The 23743-nt window shown below is 51.7% G+C and overlaps 1 protein-coding gene and 1 long non-coding RNA gene across 3 annotated transcripts in view; one reads left to right on the forward strand and one right to left on the reverse strand.

The window, feature by feature from the left end:
• PLXNA4 (plexin A4) overlaps positions 1-13932 on the reverse strand; it is a 416899-nt gene extending 402967 nt beyond the window's left edge. The window contains exon 1 of one of the 2 annotated variants that reach the window (XM_045062995.1): positions 13355-13923. The gene's annotated coding sequence lies outside the window, so the exon portion shown is untranslated. Of the gene's footprint in view, positions 1-13354 lie in introns of both variants that reach the window. The other variant, XM_045062996.1, reaches the window with a different exon arrangement.
• A 426-nt stretch (positions 13933-14358) lies between these two features.
• Positions 14359-18009, forward strand: LOC106004535. Its single transcript, XR_001177562.2, has 4 exons — positions 14359-15084; positions 15417-15552; positions 16421-16510; positions 17119-18009. It is a non-coding gene; the product is annotated as an uncharacterized LOC106004535 (long non-coding RNA).
• Positions 18010-23743: the final 5734 nt, after the last annotated feature.

Below are 23743 nucleotides of genomic sequence, written 5' to 3' on the forward strand. Positions count from 1 at the left end.
CTACCTGGACACCTCACCCTGTCCTCTAGCGCCTCTTCCCCACAACCCCGGTGACCTTCCACAGCGGAAAAGAGGAGCCCGGTGTCAAAAGGGTCTCACAGACTTGAAGGAGTTGCTTACTTTTCTCTAACTAAAAATGGCCTTTTTTCTAAACACATTTTGGAACACATTGATAGAGCACGGAGAGACTCAAAGTTTCGCCACCAGCCCCTTCTACATCTGCTGTGATAAATGAGCCTCCCGAATCTCAAAGCTTCCCTATAGAATGCAAAGAGTGCTCGACGCTAATACGCTAACTCATTTTCTCCGCTGTGTATTGGAAGGAGGGGCGAGCATCACTGCTGGAGTATCTACCAGATACTGGGCTGCTGGCATTTTAATTCAAGTACCTTCGCCATCAATGTGTGAGGCAGAGGTGTGATGACAGGGAGGGGAACCTGGGGCTCCCCAGAGAGGACAACTGTACCTCCCAGCATTCAACTGATACAAATGCTTCTTGAACATTCTTTGGGCCAAGCAAACCCTATCTCATGGCCAGATCCCACCTGCAGGCCAGACCCATACAGACCGGCTGTTACCCATGAATAAATAAGACATGATTCCTGAAGGGCAAGGTCAAAATTTTCATTGCCATCTCTCTGCTCCCGGTGGGGCTCCTTTCAACAGCCTCTGCTGTTTTGAGGGTCTGCAGATTGAAAATGGGATGCAGACACCAAGAAAGGGATCCAGTGCACATCCACAACAAAGGCCTGGTTGTTCTCCATCACTGAAATTCTGCCTTTATCCCGAGCGTGCTCGGGGATCTTTGGTGCAGAACTCAAGCTCCGGGTACCACTGTTTTTCCGTTGGGAAAGAAAGCTTGGAGAGCTCCCACGGCAGAGTGAGGGCCTGAGTGGGCGTTTTCAGAACACTCTTAAGTGAAATGTTCCAGAGAGTGTGTTTCATCTGAAACATGAGCCACTTAGAAAATGCAAAATTCTGTATCTATGTGGGTCTTCTTGCTTCCTTATCAAGCTTCCACCAGATCCCGAAGGGAGCTAAGGGATGAGTAGCACTCAGCATGGTGGGCACAGAGCTGAAGCTGCCGGGGAACGGGGGTCACAGGCCTGCTGGCCTCCTGCTCACCTCTGTGCCATATCCCATCTACCTCAATTTACCACACCTACCCGCGACAAGCACAGGCTCCTTGTCTGCCCCTTGCCCTCCACCAAGTCTGGCTCTAGAACGCTCTAGCTCAGCAAATGGTGCAAGGCCTCCCAAAGCCCCCTTTGCTCCCTACTGTCTACACTGCCATCGTCCAGCTGTCAACGCGAACTCCTACGTGCCTCTCGACCACGACCTCAGATCCGCCCTCCCTCCAGCCCCCCGGGATTACCATCGGTGGCCCATGTCCAATCCTTTCTCCAAGCTGCCTCCAGAGCGATCTTTCTACAAGCAGAATCTTGCTTGGAAATCCGCCCCCCCCCCCAGCCTCGCCACTGCCTGCAGGACCCGTGCTGGCCCAGCCTGCCCCCCTGTTTGCACCCCACCTCACTTCCCAGCCTGACGTGCGCTGCAGGTGGCCAGCACCATGGGCGCTCGCCTCCAGGCCATGGCCACATTGCTCCATCCGCTGGCGACCTCTTCCTCGTGCGTTCACGAGGCCAGGCCCACACACCCTTCGAAACACCCTCGTCCTTCTCCAGAACACCTTCTCCGTGCCCTGCCTTTCATATCTGGATGGATGCCCCATCGTACATATTTTCAGGATGCCTTCTGTGTCTGCATTTCTCACTTCTTACCACATTGGGTTTAAATTATCTATAGATGTGGGTGCTGTGACCACGCCGAGCTCGGAGCGCCCCAGCAGCAGAAGCCATTTTGCTTCAATAAAACCAATGTCTTGCACAGGCCCTCGCACACAGTGGGCGCTCGAAAAACACTGACTGAATTGGCCAATCTTCACATCCCATCTACCTCTCCAGCTAAAATATGTAAATATATATGGACAGAGCAAGGTGAAGGTTGGGCATCGAGAGAATTCACGACCCCTTTGCTTTCTCCAAAGTCCTGACCGAATCTGCTATTGCCAGGATAGGGTGCCCCCTCCTACCCACGCCTCTGCGCCCCCACACTAACCATCCCGCTCCCCGGGTCTCCTGCTCTCCGGAAAACCTTCTTCTTTCGGAATCTGCCAGTTGCTTTCGTCATCCCAGCCCTTCGCCAGATCAGCAAACACACCGGAGCTGGTCCGGGTATGACGGGGAGAGGCCTGAGCCCAGACTCCGTTGTCTCCTTCTTGGTGTTCTGGGACCTTGCATGCAAACACAGTCTTCCGTCCTCTCCTACGGGGCTTCCGGTTAGGAACCGCAAGGGCTTATTCCAGCTTTAAAGGGCAAGAAATGGAGGCCTCGCCCAGAGAGGGAACTGGCTGGAAGAAATTCATGCAGGCCTAGGATTAGAAGCAGGGTCTCCCTGGTCCCTGACCGGTATATAATAACTTCTTCAATTGCTCTGAAAAGGAAAACCGTGGGATTATTTTGCAGAAGGAAAAAAAAAAAAATAGGCCTCGAGAAGCTGTAGCCATACTTCCGACAAGCTTCATTCAGAGGGCACTGTAACTTACATAAATGATTTCCTATTACACCGCAATTGTCACTGCAACATGACAGTCTTGCAGTTTCCTTGAAGTGTTCTCTTTGTTGTTTTTCTGTACAGATCCCCCAGAAAGAGGAATCAAATATGGTCCGAGCAGCAAAACAAATCACACGACACCCGCAGACCCAGATCCCCCTTCTACCTGGCTCCTCTGGAGAAGGACCAAAGAGATGGCAGTGAATGAACCCCCTGGGCCTGAGCCCTTTTCCACCTGCCCTCTTCCCAGAGCTCTGCCGTGTCCCTGCAAATAGGATTCCTTTTCAAAAAAAAAAAAAAAAAAAAATGAAAGCCAACAGTTTATGAAGAAGAAATGAAGTAGCAATTTCCCAGCATGGCTGGGAATCACTATGAGCTGTTGCCAGGGTTTTCCTTTCAAAGGGTGACTGCCGCACTTCTCCAAAGTCAAGAGTGACAGAGCTCTAGGGCTTGACTTACAACTGCTTCATCATAGCAAGATATTTTTAATTTAAAACTCACGGCAGTTGGGTTCGAACTCAGCTGGGACTTGATTTACTGCTAATTCATTTTTCCGATTCCTATAATTCTAAACTCAGTCACCAAACAGTTTAATGCTGATAGAATCGCCAGCGCAGTGCTTCATGAATGGGCGTCAGGGGAATTTTGTTGGTAAGTGTGTGTTAGCAACTGTTACTCACTTTGGAAAGGAGCACGGTGCTCGGGCAAAGCATGGCCAGGGCCTTGTAATTGGGCACACAAGTCACCAGCCTGTGTCCCCCCGGTGATCCAAATCCAAACACCATTGGGGTGATAGCCCACACCTACCCCAACTCTATCTCTCTCTCTCTCACACACACACACACACACACACACACACACCACTATCTTTGTAAAATGAGTCTCAGCCGTTGAAATGCTGCTCGTGGGAAATGCTTAACTCTGCTCTCTGGGTCACTACCCAGTGGTGGAAACCATGGGTTTATAGTCTAATTAGAAACCTTCAGCCTCTCTGGAGCAGCAAAATTTCTTCCTCAAGAGAAAGTATTTTGTTTCAACTATCCAAACTTCAGGGCATTACGTCTTAATAACTCAAGCCTTCTTCATGAATGTGGAACACTTATCTTTGGCAGTTATAGTGAGGTCTCCTCTTGAATAAACATAGCCGAGAAAGCAATATAGAAGGTGAATGTCATCACTCACATATTTTACAAACATCCATCTCGATCTGTTACATCCAACCAGAAAGTGCTCCTTGTTGGAAATATTTCCGCAAACCTGTTGGAGCCACCATCACTGAGCTTCTTAAAACAGTCCCTTTAGAGAACATAAATCTAAAGGCTCAATGGTCACCATCATCTCATAACAACTCACAGCCATTTCTGGGATTCTCAAAAGCAAAGTAAGAACTGGGAGAAGGCAGTCCCTTTGAAAGCTGGACCCCACAAGTACCCCTGTGTAACAGTTTAGTACACTCATTTCCCTGTTTCTCCTCCTCCGGACCAAACCTGAAAGCTCTCACTCAAGGGCCAGCGTCTCCCCAAATGCCTTTTACTCAACACCTGTTCCTGGGTTGGCTTCAACACTCACCAAACAAGCTGAAAAATGGCTGGTGAAGAATAATTAAACAGTGTCTCTACAGCAGGACCCCTATGCCTTCAGTGTACATCTTAAATCTCCAAGAGGAGAACAGAGCATAAGGTGTTTGCAAGATGTACTCGGCCATGGATGCTTTCTCCATGGAGGGACTGGTCTTCGGGATGCTTTGGGAAATGCAATCCGGTCTTCCCTCCCAGTCTCCTGGCACCAAAACCCACAATGGGTTTTCTATGGAAAGCAGGAGCTCAGTTCCATGTGCATCATGTCAACAGACCACCTGTCCCCAAACCACCATCACTCAGGACATTCTAAAGTGCCTGATGGATTCGGCTTGCCCTCATCTTCATTGGTCTTCTCTGTAACAGCCACCTGCCTTGATGTAGCTCCAACCCTGCCCCGGCCAGAGCACAGGCGCTTAACAGAGGAGCAGGTTCACATGCCCCGAGTTCTCTCCTTTACAGGCCAGTCGTCCCTGCTTCTCCTGCTCCGTTTACTCATCCTGTTTACTCAGCAAATATTTATTGCTTGCTTCTAGTATGATAGGCCCTAGGTGGGGCACCAAGCACACAAGAAGAGTGAGAAATGGTCCCTCTCGTCTACAGACATAAGGAAGTAAATAATTTCAACGCTATTGTCATCATCCCCACCGCCCACAGCAGCTTCTTTACCATTATTATAAAGTATGAATTAAGTTCTGATTACACGGGAGACACGTCCACCAGAGGCTAGTCCTACCCCTGGGAGCTGAGAATCTCAGGCAGCCACGCAAACGCAGACCCACGTCTCGAAGTCCGTGAGTTGCTCACAGCAATCGGCAGTTAAAGCAAGTGCATCTGAGGAAGAGAGACAGGGGTCTGTATCTAATGGTGAAGAGAGCTTGGAGGGGGGGTGGCTAACAGGCACAGCATAGCCATCAGTCCTTTGTTCCATCTGACCCCAGGGCAGTGGGGGTAGAGTGGGACTGAAGCACGTATGTTGTAAAAAGGAAGGGAGGGGTGCTGGCTGGAGGCAATGACTTAAGCCAAGTACTTTATGCAAAAATGCCCCCTTTGGGGCACCTGGGTGGCTCAGTGGGCTAAGCCTCTGGTTTCAGCTCAGGTCATGATCTCAGGGTCCTGGGATCGAGCCCCACATCGGGCTCTCTGCTCAGCAAGGAGCCTGCTTTCCCCCTTTCTCTCTGCCTGCCTCTGCCTCCTTGTGATCTCTTCCTCTTTCAAATAAATAAATAAAATATTTTTTAAAAATGCCCCCTTTGGTCTAATAGTTCGATGCTTACAATATTTCTTAAAACGAGGAGAGAGTCAAAGGTCCTTTCTCTCAGGCAGCCCTGCCCTTCAGCCGACGCAAACAGAAATGTCTGAGATACCCACACACCGCCGAATGGAAGGCACTCCTTTGCTTAATAAGCTCTAAAAGTTAGGAAAGCCTCTTAAAACCTAACAGGAGGTGAGTGCTGTGAAGTGTGTAAACCTGGTGATTCACAGACCTGTACCCCTGGAGATAAAAATATATGTTTATAAAAAATAAAAAATATAAAAAAAAAATTTAAAAAAAAAAAAAATCCTAACAGGAACCTGTTCTTAATGCGGCTTCTCCCAGGGGCTTCAATTAGGTAACCCAGAGTGCGGTTGGCTATCGCGGCCACGGAATCGTGACTTCTGAGGCCTGAATGATGCCGTCTTACAGCAGCCTGCTCCAGCTCCCTATCTGGTTCCGTCTGAAGAACGCTATGTGTCTTATAAGGAACCCATGACCCCAGATCCCTAATTGATGCACCTGCCCAGACCTTCCCTGAAAGCCCAACCTCACCTCCAGTTCTGGTCTTCAGCCCCTTGTCCCACTTCTAACCTGAGTGGCCCCAGGAACACCACACGCTATTCCTAAAGTTCTCAAAGCCTTTCTTCCTTGAGGGTAAAGGCCAGGCTCCAGCAGGTCCATGGTGAGGGGAGCCACATAAGAAGCCCCAGGCTGTGGGCCGGACCATGGACAGCTCTGGCTTGAGCTAGCATCACATCCCAGAAGGGAAGGGGACTTCCTGCCTCATGGGGGAATGGTGCCCAAGGACCCGCAGCTCACAAGAAGGACCCAGCACAGACGCTGGCCATGCCTGCCCTCCAGACTCTTGGGAGACTGGGTCCCCATCAGGATCCTCTAGGGAAGGACCCACCAGCTGTGCTTCCTTGGGAAGCTCTAGCGAGCCCAGGAACACATTCTTTGTACTCTTTGTACATTTGTGGTTTCCGTTCCTTCTCTCCTTCTCCCCCCTTTCCCTTCACTCTTGCTGTCCTGGGATTTCACCCCTCAGCAAATGTTCCCACATCAGCTTCTGCCTCGGGCTCTGCTTTCTAGGGAGCCCAGGCCAGGATGGGAGTGGGGGCAGACAGACCAAAAGTGCAAGGCCCTGGGCTCCTCCATAACCTTGGCCAGCGCGGTCCTGTGTGTTAGACTCCCATACACAAGTCCATTTGAGTAGAGAGCGCCACTGCATACGTATTTTTAAAATCACTGCTCTAGACCAACCCCCACATTTTGTCAATGGTGATACTGAAACATAAGGTGATTTTTCCTAAGACCTCTTAGCTGGTAAGTGACAGAGCAGGGATCATCTGCATCTGTTTGTCTAAAACTGAACTTTTCCCACAACACCAGTGCTTTTTAACCAGGGAAACGTACTAGAACTATCTAGAAACCTGAGAAAATATATACTTGCCTGGACCTCACTCCTGCCTGAGGACGTCCCTGCTGTCTTAGAAGGACAAAGGGCAAACACTGAGCCTGGAGTTGGACTATCTGCCCACCAGGCTAAATTCTGTTTGAAACCCTAGTATCTACGTAGTCACCAGAACTTGGTGCTTCGTGTGTAGAGTGTGAACGCCCTGCTGAAATTTTCACTGTAGAATCCATCCCTTTATTCAGTTAAGAATAGAAAAATGGGATGCTTGGTCTTAGGCCAGGCTTTCTTGATGGATTCTCAGGGTCACAACACAGTACCTCTCGCTGTCATGCTTTTACAATCCCAGTTAGTGTGCTTAAAGACTCTGAGAAGTGCCGCAACAAAAAACTCTAGCTTTGCTTTACACCCTCAGGGTTTCTCCAACTTTAGCCATGGGAACTTCTTGTGTCTGCCACACCTACTCACTCCCACAGAATACACTTCGGGAAATTCTGCTCCATTTTAGGTTAACCTTCAGGAAGCAGGTCTGAGACGGAGAGGGAAAAAATGAACTCTTAACTACGTCTGTAAAGTTAGCTGACAAGCTCCACAGGCCGGTTCAATTACACGTCCCTGTGGCTGCTGCCCTGACATGCCCTCCTCTCACTGTCTCCTCCCGCCAAAAGAGGGGAAACGGTCAGCCAAGTCTGCTCTGCTTACTTTCCCTCTTCTTGGGAAGAAGCCAAGGAATGGTTTGTTTGGCCTCTAACTCTAGACCCCACACCACCATTAGGGACATCCAGCCGTACCCGAACGAGACAAGTTCAACGAGTATGTCAGATGTAAAGCTGATTTTGAGCTGCCATAGCTTTCCTTTCTTAAGGTCCTGGCACCCTCTTCCTCCTCGGCTTCTCTCTGCGTGCGTCCTAATGAAAATACTCTTTCCCGGAAGACCTCAGAATTGATTCCACTCATCTCCGTTCAGTGCATTGACTGCAGAGACGACATCCTCTTAGCTAGCGATCTGTTTTGTGTTGGAGGGACAAAACATTCCAAAATCCAATTTGCTGCTGCGAATCCTGGTTCCTGGCGAAGGGACTGTGGCGAGGGAGGGGCTGGTCAGGCTCAGCTGGCAACGAGAAGGCGCCCAAGGCTTCCGTGCTCCTGCTGGTGCAGGTCTGAGCAGGACTCCCCATCCGCCAGTTTCAGCCACTCCTACCGGTGCGCCAGAGGGGAGGTGATGAAATGCCCCCCTGCTGGCCCCCTCACGTTTGGCAGAAACTCCCACTCACCTTGCAGCACAGAAGAGAAGCCAAAGAAAGCGTAGAATAAAACTTTGTCTTTGGAGGAAAAAAACTAACCAAACAACTAACCGCAAGAGTATCACCTGTGGCTTTTCCCTAAAATGTTAAGGCTGGAGAGACTGAGTCAGGCAGCTGAGGCAAGGCTTTGGGATGGGACAGCGCCCAACCAGGTCTACGGGCTCCATCAGGGTCTCCCAGCCTCCACCGCTCAGAATCCGAACGTCATTCCTAACTCAGTGCTCCACGCACACTAGGTGCATGGGATGACTTTAGCCACGTGCAGCCGTTGGCACCAAGCTCCCATGAATCTCTGCTCCCACTACTATATGGCCCAGGTGCCCAGTATGGCAGGCAAAGGCTCCTTCCCTGGCTTTGGAAGATTCTCTGGCTTCCAAAATCTTCATCCCAAGGGCTAATGAGTGAATGAACCAACAAGCCCCTACCGTGGGCATCCTTCCCCAAGAGCTAAGAGACCACCGGCCATAGAGTGTCCTGGATCTTTGGGCATCCCGTCTCAGTCCCTATATAATCAAAATGAGGATCGACAGTCCCCGCCTTGCTGGACGGTCTGAAGGATTTAGTGAAAGCGGTGTCTTCATACACCAGCAGATCTGAAGCTGTTACTAGAGAGAACCAGATCCCGACCAGTGCAAGACTCAGAGCCTCATAGAGTCAAAAGCACAGAGGTCGGTACTCATTCCCTCCTCCTTAGTTTTCCCCAGGGGGAGGTGGGCGTTGCCAAAAGAGGCAAGGGTCACCCTCGGGAACTGAGCCCTCCGCTAGAACGATCCATGCACTTTCACCACTCACCAACAGTCCAAGATAAGGCAGTCCCACTTGATGAATGGGAATTGAGAGTGGAAGAATAAAAGAGATTCACCTGGGATCACAGACGCGTCCCAGGGAGAGGCCACATATCCCTACTTCCTCTCCCACAAACCTCCGCAGCAGGCAACAGGTTCCTCACAGATCTCCCAACGAGGCAGACGGCACTGTGATAAGGAGGGAGGCCAGGCTGAGGTGTGGCTCTAGCCCCCGCTGACCGCACGGTCCTCGACAAAGCCCTCCGCCGTGGACACTTTCGTTTGCTCACGCGGGAAACGGGAATAATTCAGTAAGTGCCTCTCGGGGAGGTTAGGTGGAGGATAGGGGCCAACCTGCATAAACCACTCAAATGGAGGCTCATCCAAGTCAGTAGCTAAGGAACTACCCGCCACCACCATCATCTCTGACGATGGCTCCTTTCCATTCCGCAACTTGCGCCGGGCAAATGCTAATGTCCACACGGCCTCTTCCCTGGCGAGGCTGATGTCACGTGACCATCAGCACCGGGGTGTGGGGGCTGGCACAGGCTCTCGCCGGGATCCAGGAAGTTTTTCTCCCAAGCTGCTTCACACCAAGCAGAGCAGCAGCCTCCTCCTTCTGGAACAAGGCCTCTGCTCTGGGAATTAGGACCGCCTGCCTGCTCTGGCTTTTAAAACCCATCTCTGGCCACTTAGCAGCAGAGCCCCCTTCAGTGTCCCTGCTGACTCCACCTTCCTGCCACAACTGGGGTGCCACAGCCTGGGCAGTGAAGAGAGAGGCAAGAGTGAGTAAGTCTGGACAGAGGGCATTGGGCAGGAGGTCAGGAGCTGGGGGGCCGGCAGAGATAGCATCTGCAGGACTCCGCATGGGCCAGGCGTTGCTCGGGGGAGCCTATAGGGCAATTACCCTAATCATGTGCATCTCCCAAACAGCCGTGTGATTTATTAACGCGACGTCTTTTTAAAATGCCGCTCTTAAATATAAATAACACTTAATCATCCAGCTGTCGTTAAATTCATGTTCTATTGATTTCTTGGAGTGCCACAAATTTGAGGGCGAATGGGCTGTCGGATGTGCACACAAGGCTAAGAGGTGAATTAGGAAGTTGCAGGGGGCCAGGAAGGGGGGACAGGAACATACAGAGGAAGCAGAAAGGGGGTATCAGGCGGAAGGGAATGAGCCCTGCTCTACCGCCCCGGGGTCTGAAAAGGCGTCATGCATCTCATGCATCTCGCCCCGCGCTGGACACAAACAAGGAGAGGAGAGTCAACCCTAGGAGAGGAGGCACATCAGACTCATCACAGCATGGGTCACCCCGCCCATCACCGAGCCACTCCAACAGGTCTCTGAGGTGGCATTGTCTGTGCAGTGCCTTCTCCCAGCGAGGATGGGGAGAAGCGGCTAAGAAATGCCCCCTAGCTGGCTCGGAGGAGAGAGATTGGCTGCTGTTTCTTTGCATCAAAGCCTGGCGATAACTAGGAGCTAAAGAGCTGTTCATCACCCCGCCCCCTCAGCTCTCTCCCCACTTCGGGACGGCTGCCTCCCTAGAAAGCCCCCACTCCATTCCCGGCAGCCCTCGTTGTGATTACAAGGAGCAGGAGGCCGAGTGTGGGCAGACTCTGCCTTGCAGATCTCCCTGTCTGCAGGAAGCAGCAGCAGCCATGGAGAGGAGCCGAGGAGAAAGGAAACAAGTCGGCGGCCTCAGATGCCTCTGGAAATGTGCGCAGGCATGGCTGGGCACCCCGGAGGAAGGCTGGGGAGGACAGAGGCGAGCCTGCAAGTGAGTACCAGATTGGGCCAGAAGGAACAGGGCTCGTGGGCAGCCCACGCTCACTGGGGAGCCCTGAGAGCACAGCCCTGCAGCGGCGAGGGGCTGCTGGAAAGAAGCACTCGAGGTTGGGGCTTTTCTAGTCCGACTCCCCTCCGTGAGCGAAGACCCTAGAGAACTTAAAAGGAAGGCCACAGAGGGGTAGTAGAGAGAGAGTGTGACAACGTGACATGCTCCAGGGCTCAGCAACAGAGCCAGGGAAAAAATTAGATGATGTACACCCAGCCTTACACAGATGTTAATTAACGCCTGCTTTGCCCTAGAAACCAAATTGGTGCCTAATGCTAAGTGAAGAAAGTGTGGGGATTTTTTGGACCCAGGTTTAAAAATGTTTAGCTTATAACCAGCATCGTGACTGCTGGCTTTGCATTAAAATGATGGCTCCTCAGGCCACTGGAGAGAGAGGGAAGCAGAGGTCTGTGTGGAAAACACACAGACAATTCAGGAAGCTCTGTACACCATCCCTTTGCCCCTTCAAGGTCCCGAGAGAGACTGTTTACCTGGGAGCCACCCACTGTGGCTGGAGCTCACTATTTCTTTTGGAAACCATGTGCTCCTCTACGCATCAGGGGGACCTCCCCGTCCACGCACTCATCGGGCATGCGTGTGGAAATGTTCTAGTTCTTCCACAGCCGGGAAGACAGAGTTGGGTCCCGCTGTCACACATTGGACCAGCCGGTCACGTTAAGCCAGGCTCTTTGAGAAAGCATGCGTACATCTGGCTGTGTGTGTACACACACGCCATTCTTAAAAAGAAAATGATGTGTGTCTTCCCCCTACTGGGTTCTCCCCATGGTGAAAGCTCTGCTTTAGTCCATCCACCCTTTCCAATCAATCAAAGGGCAGTTCACACAGCGCACAGCAGGAATACAATCTCCCCCCAGGGGCGTCTGCTCCTGTCCTCCCCAGCCTAGCTGAGACCTTCGCAGGAGCTGGCAAAGTTTGCAAACAGCGGGGATCCGGGTGCGGAGAAAGCCCTTTATTTCAGCACCCATCTTCAGGATTTACAGAATCAACCAAATCCTGTGCCCAACACTGAGGCCCCTTGTTCGAAAGAATGTTGACTCCTTTTCCCTCATGTTCTGGAAGACTCCCAACATATTTTTCCCACTGGTGAGTTTGTAGGACACTCTGATCACGTGATCTTGCATAAAGGGTACAAGTTCATCCCATTTCTTGCCAGGTTACCCCACAAGCTACCCCAGAAGGGACAGCCAGAGAGAAAGACAGGACCCTGCTCTATTTACGTGCAACTCCAAAATAATGTTTTACTTGGATCTCACGTTCTTCTCCCTACAACAACTGAGCCCAAAAGAATTGCTCTTTGGCCCCCAAACGGAAACTGCCACAAAGCCCTTTTGGAGCCCCAGCCACCTCCCAACTCCTCCAGAAAAAGTTTGAAAACGAGCAGACTGTGAAATCCCAGCTGGGCAGAAAAGAAACGGAAAAGCTGTAGGGAAGTGGAACCTTGAACCCCAGGCTCCTGGAGAGTGATTCTACACTGTGAGGAGCAGCCTGGCCCTGGAAAACACGGGCAAACCCAAGAATGCCTGGCCTCCTTATGGTGGGGCACTGCTGCGGTGGACACTAGAGAGGGGACCCTCCTCCCTTCCAGCTCTACACCTTCCTCCGACCCCCTCCCGTTGGATTTCTCAGACACACACCTCCAAAGGCATGTGACAGGTGTTAGCCAGAGACACAGCGAAGCAGCCCCATGCTTTCCCATACAGTGTAGAGGGAATGGAGAGAGGTGAAGGGGAGACCCAAGTCCTGTGTTCCTAAGCCCTGTGGGCTTACTGCGGCCGGGATATTGGAGATGTGAATGGATCATACCTCTTATAGAGGATCCTCCCTAGGCCAGCAACACCCGGCAATGCGATGCTGAAACCCCTTGCTGCCTGAAATCCCGGTGCATTCCCGGGGAAGCAATGCCATGCTTCAGAAAGGCGTTTGTGCTGCCTCTTACTGGGGAAACGCAGTGTCTGTTCCCTATGCACCGCCCTACAGAACTGCAGCCCCGTCTGCCTCCGTGGCCTCCTCCCTGCACGATGGGCCACCACGCTCTCCCAGCAGCTGTCCGAGTATCTGTGGGTCTGTCTCCCATGAAAACCCCAGGGTGTCCAAAGGCCACGGAGCAGAGATGACACTGGGCGGGTCTCTCCCCAAAGCTCTCCTGACTTCTCCCGTTTTGAAAACCAGCTAGAAATACCAGAGGCCGGGGAAGGGGGAAATCGCTCCCTCAGCCTCCCCCGGTGGGAGGGAGAGGCGGTAAGCCACCAAATCCCACCCCGAAAAGTCCTGGGTGCGAGAAGTCTTGAGTCGGGAACCGCAGAGGAGGAGGAACAAGGAAAATGCCTACTCCGGCCGCGCCGCACCTACGCGGGTGTCCAGGTGGGACGTGGGCAGGTGCGTGTGCGCGGCGTGTGCCCGTGTGTGTTCGTGTGTGTGTGCGAGTGTGTGCGAGTGTGTGTGCGTGCGTGCAGCGGGCTGGCTCCCGGGCAGCCGAGGACTCCCGGACCGAGCCCGGCATCTCCGCCCGCACTGCCCTCGCCCGCCCGCCCGCCGACTCCTTACCTGGAAGCGCCGCTTTTGCCTCCTTCAGCGGGAGCGCCGCATTGACACTGCAGATGGTGCCTGTGCCGCTGCCTCTCGTCCTCCTCTGAGCGTGTGCGTGTGCGCGCGTGTGGCTGCCTCCTCCAGCCCCAGCCCCGAACGCGAATACTCCACCGAGGCACAGGGAACCCGGGAGGAGGCGAGGCGAACGGAGGGCGAAATCACAGCCTGCGGGGCTTGACAGCTCCTCTGGCGGCGTCCGAGGTGGGCGGATTGTCCAACAAAAAGGTCGGAAAATGTGGATCGATTCCAAGCACCCCTCTGCTCCACCTAGCCCGGAGCCCGAGCGGCGGCGGCGGCGGCGGCTCTCGGGGGCTGCGGTGGCGGCGCGGGGCTGCCCCCCTTCGTCCCCACCCCCGCGGGCTGAATGTCCTTGATGCCAAGCGGGCACGGCGGCGTCACTCCGCGCCGCCCATACTCGCCCGGTCGGGCCGCTGCCCGGGCGCGGCGAGTGCGCTGGGGACCCGCCGGGGAGCGCTCTCGGCGCCTCTGCGCGCTTCCCTGGCCAGCCGCGGCCGCCCCCCGGCAGCCTGCGGCCGGCCAAGCCGCTGCTGCCCCCGCCCCTGCCGGGGGACCGGCCGGGCAGTGCCGAGGGCCCGGGGCTGGGGGGCCGCGGGAGCCGCGGGCTGCTCCCCGGGGAGGCGCGGGGCTGCGGCGGTGGCGGCGCCTGGCGCTGCGGCGGCGAAGAGCGCGGCCGCGGGCCGAGCCGGGCCTCCCGGGCGGCGCGCCCCCGGCCCCCCGGGCGGGCTGCTCGCAAAGTTTGCAGGGGGCAGGGAGCGGGGCCGCCGCTGGCTCGGCCGCCGCCGGAGCTCCCGGGCTGCCTGCTGCCGCCGCGGCTCGCTGCTGCTGTGCATTGAAGCCCGGCCAAGCGCTGCAAAAACTCCAGCTGCCTGGCGCTCTCTGGGTCCTCCTCTCCTCCCTCCCGCCCTCCCTGCTTCCCTGCCTCCCTCCCTCGCCTCGCCTCCTCCCCTCCCCTGCCGCCCGCCGCCTGCTGCCGCTCCCTCTCTGGCTCGCTCCGGCTGGCGCGGAGCTCGCGGCTGACATCTAGACCCACGGAGGGCGGCGGGCAGAGGGGGCAGGGGGCGCCTCCCCGGAGCTCCGCGCCCACCGCCGCCGGCCCCGCCCGCGCTCCCCCGCACGGGCGTTTGCCGACACCCCCTCGACCCCTCGCCCACCCTGCCGGGCGCAATATGGGGCAGAGGGGGACGCGTAGATGGTGACACGGGCGCAGGGCGCGTACTCGGAAGGAGGCAACCGTCAGCCTTCTCGGGATGGGGCCGCCGATCGGTCAGAGGCACCCTCAGGTGTTCAGAGCTGACACGGGAACAGGCACCTACTCCTAATCAGAACCCCAGCGCCCCACCAAAGCACCCCACACACACACACACACACAGCACCCAAGGACGGAGGCCTGGGGGAAGAGAGCATGAATGGCCAAGTGCCCTAGAGCTCGCTCAGTAACCTGACTCAATTCATGTTTACATCCACAGACTGACCTGCCTCCTCTTCTCAGAAACCTAGACCACACCAAGATAGACAATGCGGACATCAGGGCACTTTCTGAAGTCCGAAGAAAGCAATCAGCACCTTGCTGTGGTTGAGACAGTCGTCTGGCAGAGAGGAAACCACCACGTGGGATCTGAAGTGGGGAGCACTACCTCAGAAACCTCTGCCTGGATCTTCCTAGAAAGGTACCCCACGCAGCAGGAGACACCTAGGTGATTCCCACACTTAGGGCCCCAGCCCTCCCCCCCTCCCCCCCAGAGGCCCAGGGCAGGACCCTCCCTTGTGCCACTAAAGCGCCTTCTCACAGGGGCTACAGTCACAGAGGACCTGCCAATGGAGCCACAGTTTGGGGCCTCCTCCCTCCCCGACTCCTCTTCAAGTTTCCTTCTCCCAGCCAACTTCCTGCCCATTACTGTTCCTCCCACCAAAACATCTCCCCAGACTCTTCCCATCAGGTGGAAATGATTGACTACAGCGAAAATCCCTACATCTTCCTGCGGGGGTTATATTTTCACAGGAATCCGAGTTGTACACTGGGGAGTCTTTGAAAGGACATGTGAGCTGACCAGCTCCACAAGCCCCCAGGTGGGCAGCTCCCGCAGGCCAAGCTGTGCCAGCCCTGATAGTGCCCCGCTGAAACTCTGCTCTCAAAGGTAGGTGCCTTGACAGAAAGATGAGGCACACCAGCTCACGGAGGAAACCAGACATCTGCTAGTTTGCTTAGAGGGTATTCTGGGAGACAGAGTGGAGCCCGTTTAGCTTCTGCTTCTCCACTGAGGATTGCGTGGCCCAGAAAGCAGCAAGGAGTTATCTTATTAGCTTGCGTTAATACATCGATCTGGCTCCTCTATTCTCAGAAACCCTGGATCCCAGACTCTAGATAAAGCACACAATATCAGGTTAGTTTCGGAAGTCCAGAGAAACACATAACAAAATAACTCAATGCCCAGGGCCAAAGGACTCTCGAGGCAGGACTGAAACTAAGATGAGGTGCCCAGGATGCAAAATTTAAGGAGGAGCCGGGGTTTGGCTCCTGTGAGGCGGTCCTCACTTGGTTCTGGCCCCACTTTGGGGCATCTTTCCTACAATTGCTGCGCAGGACCATCATGGGCCTTTCCCAGAGGTGACAGTGCAGATAGCCACATGGAAAACCGTAATGGGTTACTTAAGGGATATAGCTCAATAAAAGCAGGGGGGCGGGGGGGCCTTTCAAATGTCTGCTTGCCATTTGGCTTTCAGGGTATGTCATAAAAATGCTGAAAGAAAGGGAAGCAAGGAAACAGCTTTGCCTGCGTCTTTAGCTGCTCGAACGTGTATTTTTAATACAACTGATTTTTCCCTCCATGTACTCGTGTGGGGTGTGTGTGTGTGTGTGTATGCATGAATATTGCTGGTGAGCCCCAGGGTCATTTTCTGATGGATGGATGGGAAGTCAAAGACCTTTTTTAGAGGTGGCAAATAAAATATTTTTATTATTCTTTATCTCCTGCCTAGTGTGTGGTGTCATTTATTTTCATTCAGAAAAATGGATGCCATGGGGTGCCTGAGGAGTAATAACAGACCCAAATGACAGAAAAGGAGTGGAACACAAAGCTGGCCAACAATGGGCAGGTGAGGGGCCCTGGCCGATTCGCTCATCGTTAATAGGGCCATGTGGCCAACTGCCTTTCCCCCCCTTCCCCTTCCAGTTAGTAGTACGGGGGAAGCGGTGTTGAAGGGGTGGTGATAATGTCATTTTGAGGGAGAACAAGAAGGGTCGAATCAGCAACGGCGTGGGGCGTGATTTTTACTGTTATTACTATTATTATCTTTCTGGCCACTTGGATGTGCTCTCTCAAGGCTGGAGGGTGGGATCGGGGGAGAGGTCCTACCCTGGAAGGGTGAAGACCTGGGTCCTGGTCCGAGCACTGCCACCCGCGATCTCCCGTTCTCACCTGCCCGACTTACCCTTACGGGTCATGACAATCAAAGGAGATGCTGTCTATTCCCGTGCTTGGAAACTCTAAAATAAACACAATACACACCCAAGGAATTAGTGCAGCCTTGCAGAAGGACATGTGCTTTTTTAAATGGCACAATACAGGGGGACAGGAAGGTCCTCTGTTGTCTTGACCCTACTTTATGAATAGGCACGCTGGGAAGGGCAGACTTGATATTAACAGTTCAAAATGGGTTTTGGCATTCATTACAAACGCTTCTCCATCTCCCACCTCCTGCAGCCCCTGACAGCTGGTGAGGGGTGAAGACGGACCCAAGATTTCTCCCCGGCTGACACTGGATGGGTAAGTCACCCCTTCCATCGCAGGCTGGTGAGGAAACCGGGTAGTCAGTCGTTGCCTGGTCCCATGGCCACAAGAGGGAGAAGTGAAATGTCATAAAGTCCTATCTTCCAAGGAGGTGATTTTTATGGCAATTTGGTTGTGGTTTATTGAGGGGTGTGAGGAGAAAAGTATTGGCTCATTTCTCACGGCGGAAGAAAAGGGCCAGATTTAATAGGCATGAAGAGAAGAAATCCTTAAGTTTTCCCTCACTTAGCTACCACCATTTTATTAGCCTAGGAACAGAACTGCTATTTAAGTTGATAAAAGCCAGATTTGCTTGTTAAATAAATCACCAGAGCCTGGTGGTGCTATAGAGAAATTTTTTCCCCCAAGACCTGGCCCCATGGCTGGGTTTTTGTAGTGCACCGCCCGATGGCTGAAAACCACAGGCAGTCGTCAGCTTAAAAACCTAAATTGTGGCGCCACCTGCAGGACAGTAAAAATAGCAACAGTATCCCAACTCGCGCAGAAACTGGGAGGAAAGGGAGCCTTCCCCAGGCACACCACTGGATATGCTGTGGACAGCAGGAAGGGCCCCAACTCCTCACTATCCCTTGCTTCCTGGGTGTGTCACCAGATGTCCATTGTACACTCCAGCAACCTTCAATCCGCATTGTAGAAAGCTACCACTTGGAGGTCTAACAGCTGCTCTCAAGATTCTCAGTCCATTGATAAGAACTTATTCTTTCCTCTGATTCCTAAGGGGTTAAGTAAGCTTCCAACCCAAGGGTTCTATTTTTGAGTCTCCAGGCCATAGAACAGTAAAAAAAAAAAAAAAAAGGACAGAGAAATGAGTGTCCTTGGAGGAGAGTGGGGGAGGAGCATCCCTGAGTCACCAGAGTCCTTAATTGTAGCTTGAACTTGGTACAGGGCTGCATATTGTCAGTAGAACCAGACTGTCCCAGGCTTCTTGAGCCTGTAGGTCCCAGTGAAGACACACATTAACACCCAAACCTGAGCTCCCAGCCTGCCTCTGTTCGCATAGACCTGGTCTCTACCGAGAACCCCTTTCATGTCTCCCCTCATTATGTCACAGACTGTCCCCCACCCCGGTCATGGTAGTTGTGCTCAGCAGCCAGTTGGATCACGTTATTCTCCATGGGCGCCATCACTGAGGTCTATTGCCTACAAGCCATTTGACAGAACGACATCACTCTCATCACCTCTGCCCACCCACACTGTTGGACACGGCCAGCCCTGCTGCTCTGCTGTGGTTTCCCAGGGCATGCTAGGGGGCTGGTACCAAGACAGTGAGGATGCCCACCCCCGCCCCCACTTACACACTGTGTGGATTTTGGTCATCTGGGCCCTAAAGCAGCTCCCACAGTCCAAGTCCTCCTCCCCTGCGTTCCCAGACCCCTTCACGCACCACCCCTCTCCAGAATTACTCTTTCAGCTAACACAGAAATCTGTATTTTCAACTGTAAGAACTAGAAGTTAGAGGATGCAGTGGCGGAAATGGGATGGAGGTACGGGGGTGGGGATGGGGGAGGGAGGGATGAGACCTGACTTCACTGACCAGAAATAGCAGAGCCCCAGGCTCTGGCCAGTTCTATATCTTGCTCAACAAGTCAGGGTAAACCCTTCAGTCTCGGGGTGCATGGGATCCGACAGTGCCTGAATTCCAAGGACTAGATACAATTCATGGCTCCCGCATGGTGGCTCCATCTTGCCTCTGCCTAGCTCACTTGCCAAGTAGCTTAAGTGAGGCACTTGGCTCCTCTGACCAGGGTACAAAGAGCGCGAAGGTCTGAAGTCATTTTCCTTGTAATGAAGATGGGTTTGTGCTGGTGGGTCGAACACTTGTCTAATAACATGTCTAATAACTTGTCTAATAATCATCCAAGATGATTGTCAGGGGGTCTAAGTATCATCTCCTAAATGACTGTGACAGCCAGCCTCCGAAATAGCCCTAATGATCCTCACCAGCTCGTACTCTTGCCCTCAGGCCGTCCCCTCCCCCCATGAATCAGAGCGGACTGAGGTGGCCAAGAAGTGACCGTGTGTGATTTCCAAGTCAGGTCATAAGAAACATGGCAGCCTCCAGCTCGGTGCCTTGTGTCCCTCACTCTGGGGCAGAGTGGTGAGGACCCTCAAGCAGCCTTTGGAAAGGAACCAAGGCTACCTGCCAGCTACCAGCAAAACTTGACATCCCATGAGCGAGCCAATTTGGAAAAGGATTCTCCAGGCCCATTTACGTCTTCCGATCATTCTAGTTTTGAGTTTTCCGACTGAGATCCCAGACAACACGGAGCAGGGACAAGGTGTTGTTGGAAATGCTCCGTTATGAAGCCAAAATGGAACCACAGGACTAACACAGCAACTTACAGCGAGGGAATCCTTCCCCTGACCTTGACCTCATTAGCCTCTTACTCTTATTATTTGAGCCCACTTGGCTTTAGAATAAGAAGGGCAGAGGGGGACATGCTTGGTGCACGATGCCAACCCTACTGGGCAGGACTGGCCACCAGTATGTGCCCTGCCAGGAACTCTCTTCAGGAGAATGCTCTAGTCTAGTACTTACCTGAAGCTGGGTGTGGTCATCTCCAGAAGGCCAGCCTCAGAGACACAAACACTGAAGTGCACAGTGTCTGGGGATCCTGTTCTTATCAATGAACCTCCTGGAGGTCAGACCAGGCGGACTCCAGGGTGAGCACCAGCCCCTATGGAGCTGAAAGAGCTCCCTACACTTGACCCTGACCCTTACCACAATGCAGGGCAAGAGGGAAGTCCAGGGACTCTTTTCCGTCATTGCAAGAGGAGACTGGAAACCAGAAGTGGCTGGAAGCTGACAGTGCAGTTTTCTCTCCACTCCGTGTCCCACGAAGACTCTTTCCCACCACCTTCTCTTGGGCTTCAGGGGGGTCTCCTCAACTCTTAGTAGCTTCTGGAGAACTAAGCAGTGCTGAAGGGTTGTCAGTGAGGCCAAGGCATGCACAAGGGGCAGGAAGAAAGGGAGAGGGAGGAAAGAAGCAAAGAGGAAGAAGAAGACCAGCAGGGGTGCCTATCCTAAGTCAAAGTAGAAAGAGAGCCTTGGACAGTCTCATGGAGTTTCCAGACATAGTTCATGGGCCCAAGGTGACCTACTTCCTCTTAAACATCTCCCTCTAAAACTCTGTGACTTGACCCCATTTCTCCCTCTGGCCCCATTCTCCTTCCTCTGTTTTTAAAGGGCTTTTCTCCCCCTGCTAAATGCAGACTTCACAAATGTAGGGTGTCCCTTAGGAGATCCCCTCTGATCCCCAAGCCCCTCTGGTATACAGTAGCTTAAGAGCTGGGGAGGGCCAACGGTGTGCCCCTCTCCCCAACCCTCCATTCTGGGACAGCACACTGATAGCCAGAAATCAGCCATGGGGAAAATATTTACACCGTGGGAATCAACACTATGCACCAGGGCTCTTATTATTGTGGAGAGCAGTGGTTAAACATTTCTTAGTACACCCTCGGGCAGGGCCAGTGACAGGACAAGATAAGGAACAGAAGCCCAGAGCACGCTTGCTTAGTTCCTCAACCCAGCAAACACACCACCAATGGTAGCTCAATCTAGCATAGCTGTAGCCAGAGAGAGGGTTGCCTTCTGCCCACATCCCACCTCTAGATGGTGAGAAAAACTTAATACATACCCTTTCCAGTAGCTGTTTTTCCTAAATCCTGTGTTTAAGATTTGACTCATGTTTTTTGACACTAGACTCAAGAAGGAAAATGATTTCCCTTTCCTGCTAGGCAAACTGAGGCAAAGGATATCGAAGTGACATTTCTCAGGTTACATCGGTATCTGAAGTATAGACCTTTTAACACCTGTCATTTACTGCCTCTGCTTCAGATTTAGTATTAATGCCCTGTGTTTGGCAACCATTCTATTTTCATTCCCTCCAAGCACTACTGTTAAAATTATGATACACCCATACAGTAGAACACGGTGTAGATCTTAAACAAACAAAGTAAATCTATGTAATCTATAAGCTGAAAAAAAAAAAAAGGAGAGAGCAGAATATTTGTATATATATTTGCATATTTTTAACATATGGAATAGTATGTACATATCTATATAGGCTGGTATATACATAGAACATTCTGGAAGTTAGCAGCAGAAACCTCAGAGTGGGAGCCCAGAGTGGTATATATCTTACTGTCTTACTGTACATCCTTTGTTCTTTTTGACATTTTACCATGTGCAAGTACTACATTCTCCATTTTTTAAAAAAAGCTAGTTAAAAAGGAACAAAAAAATATTGCTGCTAAAAGCATCTTCGTCACGCCTCTAGTCCTCTACTCTCTCTCTTCCTGAATCCAGCCAACCACTCCTCCACCCCATCTGTATCATAGTCAAGCTTGCCTTTGTTCCAGTTTCCAACTCTCTGCTCCATCCTTCTCCTCTTTGGGGGGGCTGCCATGAAGGTCACACGGCAGATTGTCTGCCAGGCACAACGGGGTACACAGCCCAGATGAGTCTTCATCTCTTATCTCCTAAAGACCTGCCAGTGTCCTTCTTGGCCTGAATACCTCTGTTAGGCCCTAACTGATCAGAGGGAGATTCCAGGAATGATCCAGAGCATCCTTTCTGGGATAAAGCAACTAGTTTTGTTTTGTTTTGTTTTGTTTTGTTTTAAGATTTTATTTATTTATTTGACATAGAGAGATCACAAGTAGGCAGAGAGGCAGGCAGAGGGGGAAGCAGGCTCCCTGCTGAGCAGAGAGCCCAATGCAGGGCTTGATCCCAGGACCTGAGATCATGACCGGAGCCAAAGGCAGAGGCTTAACCCACTGAGCCACCCAGGAGCCCCAAAGCAACTAATTTTGATAAAATCAAAGGCAATATTCTTCTACAGTGGGATCAGTAAACTCATGGAAACTAACACACAGAGACAGTACAGGCTAAAATGATGGTGATGCTGGGCTTTAGACAGTAACAGGTGGATGTTCCAGAGTGAGTTATTAATCTTATTGGGAACTATACAGGGAGAAGTAAAGATGGATTAGACAGGCAAATGCCATTCCAATTTTGCAAAAGATGAAAATAAGGTAAGTTGTAAAAAATATAAACAAATGAGCTTGGACCAGATGTTGACCATTGGTTCAGTAAAATGTGATTACTTAGAGAGTGATACAGTGATCACTAGAAATAAGTTTGGGATCTTGAAGAACAAACCCTGCCAGGCTGTTCTTGTTCCCTAACTCAGTGGGGTGCTGAGATTTTTTAGATCAAGGAAACCCAAGAGAGAGTATCTGAATTGCATCAAAGCACTTGATAGACTCTTCAATAAAAAATCCTTAGAAAATGGGACAATGTGGCTGAATGGATGAGCTAACCGAATGGTTAACCCCTGAAGATGTTCATTAGTGCATCAAGATAGTCTGCAGGAAGGTTTGCCCAGGATCGGTATCAGAGCTCTGCTCTCTAACTAATCCTGTTCAACAGATTTACTAATAACTTGGCTAGGGACACAGGAGACATGGTCACCAAATGTGTCCATGACTGCAATAAAAGAAAAATATTAAATATAAATATGTATGTATAATCCTCCTCTTTTCTAAAGGAGAAAGAAACTTTTCTCTAATCTTGGGCATTTTTTTTTTAATGAGGCATTTTGGTGTTGACCTGGGACACCACGCTAAGGAATGGAAGAGGTAAGAGAAGTTCACCTGATTAACATTTGAATATACATGGAGGGCTCCAGAAAGAAAAAGGATTTGGCAATGAGGGAAAGAAAATAATAAAGCAGCAGGCTTGTGGGGGGCGGTGAGGAGGAGAGCTTCCAGGTAGGAGGAAAGCTGTGGTGATGGGGAGTCCCGAGGCCCATAACCATCACTCACAAAAAGAGGGGTTTTTAGAAAGTCTTTCACAGTGTATGACATAACTCCTTCTCTTGATGTCTCCTCAAAAGACCATCGGTGTAGAACTTCATAATTTCTCCATGCTTTGCAAGAGTTGATTTTGCATCTATTTTGGATATTTTGGATTTATTCAGTGCCACAGATCTAAGGCAGAATCAAGAAGAACCTGTTTTATTCAGGCTACAAGTGTAGGATCAAAGCTCGGCAGCACAGAATATACTGTCTGTATTCAAAAGTAACTTTGTGTGCTAAAATTATGGGGAAATTTTAACAAAATGAGGCATAGTATGGATACAACCAAGGTCCTATAGGTAAGCATAGACATAACTTTGTAAATACAGGATCAGGGAAATGTGACTGCATTTTTTTTTTAAGTCAGAGCCAAAGCTGACAATGGGTTACCAACGTGAATCAATGGTGAGATGGTCAAAGCCAACGAACTTAGGAAACCAAATGAATAAAGAACAGGGTCCCAAAGAACACGTCGTGATAGTCCTGCTCTACTTTAAGATAGCTAAACCATTCCCAGATTATTTTATACAATTCCAGGCCCTGCACTTTAAGAAAAATTTGACCCCATTCAAGAGAGGGTGGCCAAGTGCAAAAGGAACTTAAAACCCTGTTATATTTGGAACATTCAAAGGAACCAGTGATGTTCAGCTTCAGGAAAGTAAGACACAAGGGAATA

The sequence above is a fragment of the Mustela putorius genome, unplaced genomic scaffold (genome assembly GCF_011764305.1).
Source record: "Mustela putorius furo isolate JIRA1106 unplaced genomic scaffold, ASM1176430v1.1 tig00003845_pilon_pilon_pilon, whole genome shotgun sequence".
Lineage (NCBI taxonomy): Eukaryota > Metazoa > Chordata > Mammalia > Carnivora > Mustelidae > Mustela > Mustela putorius.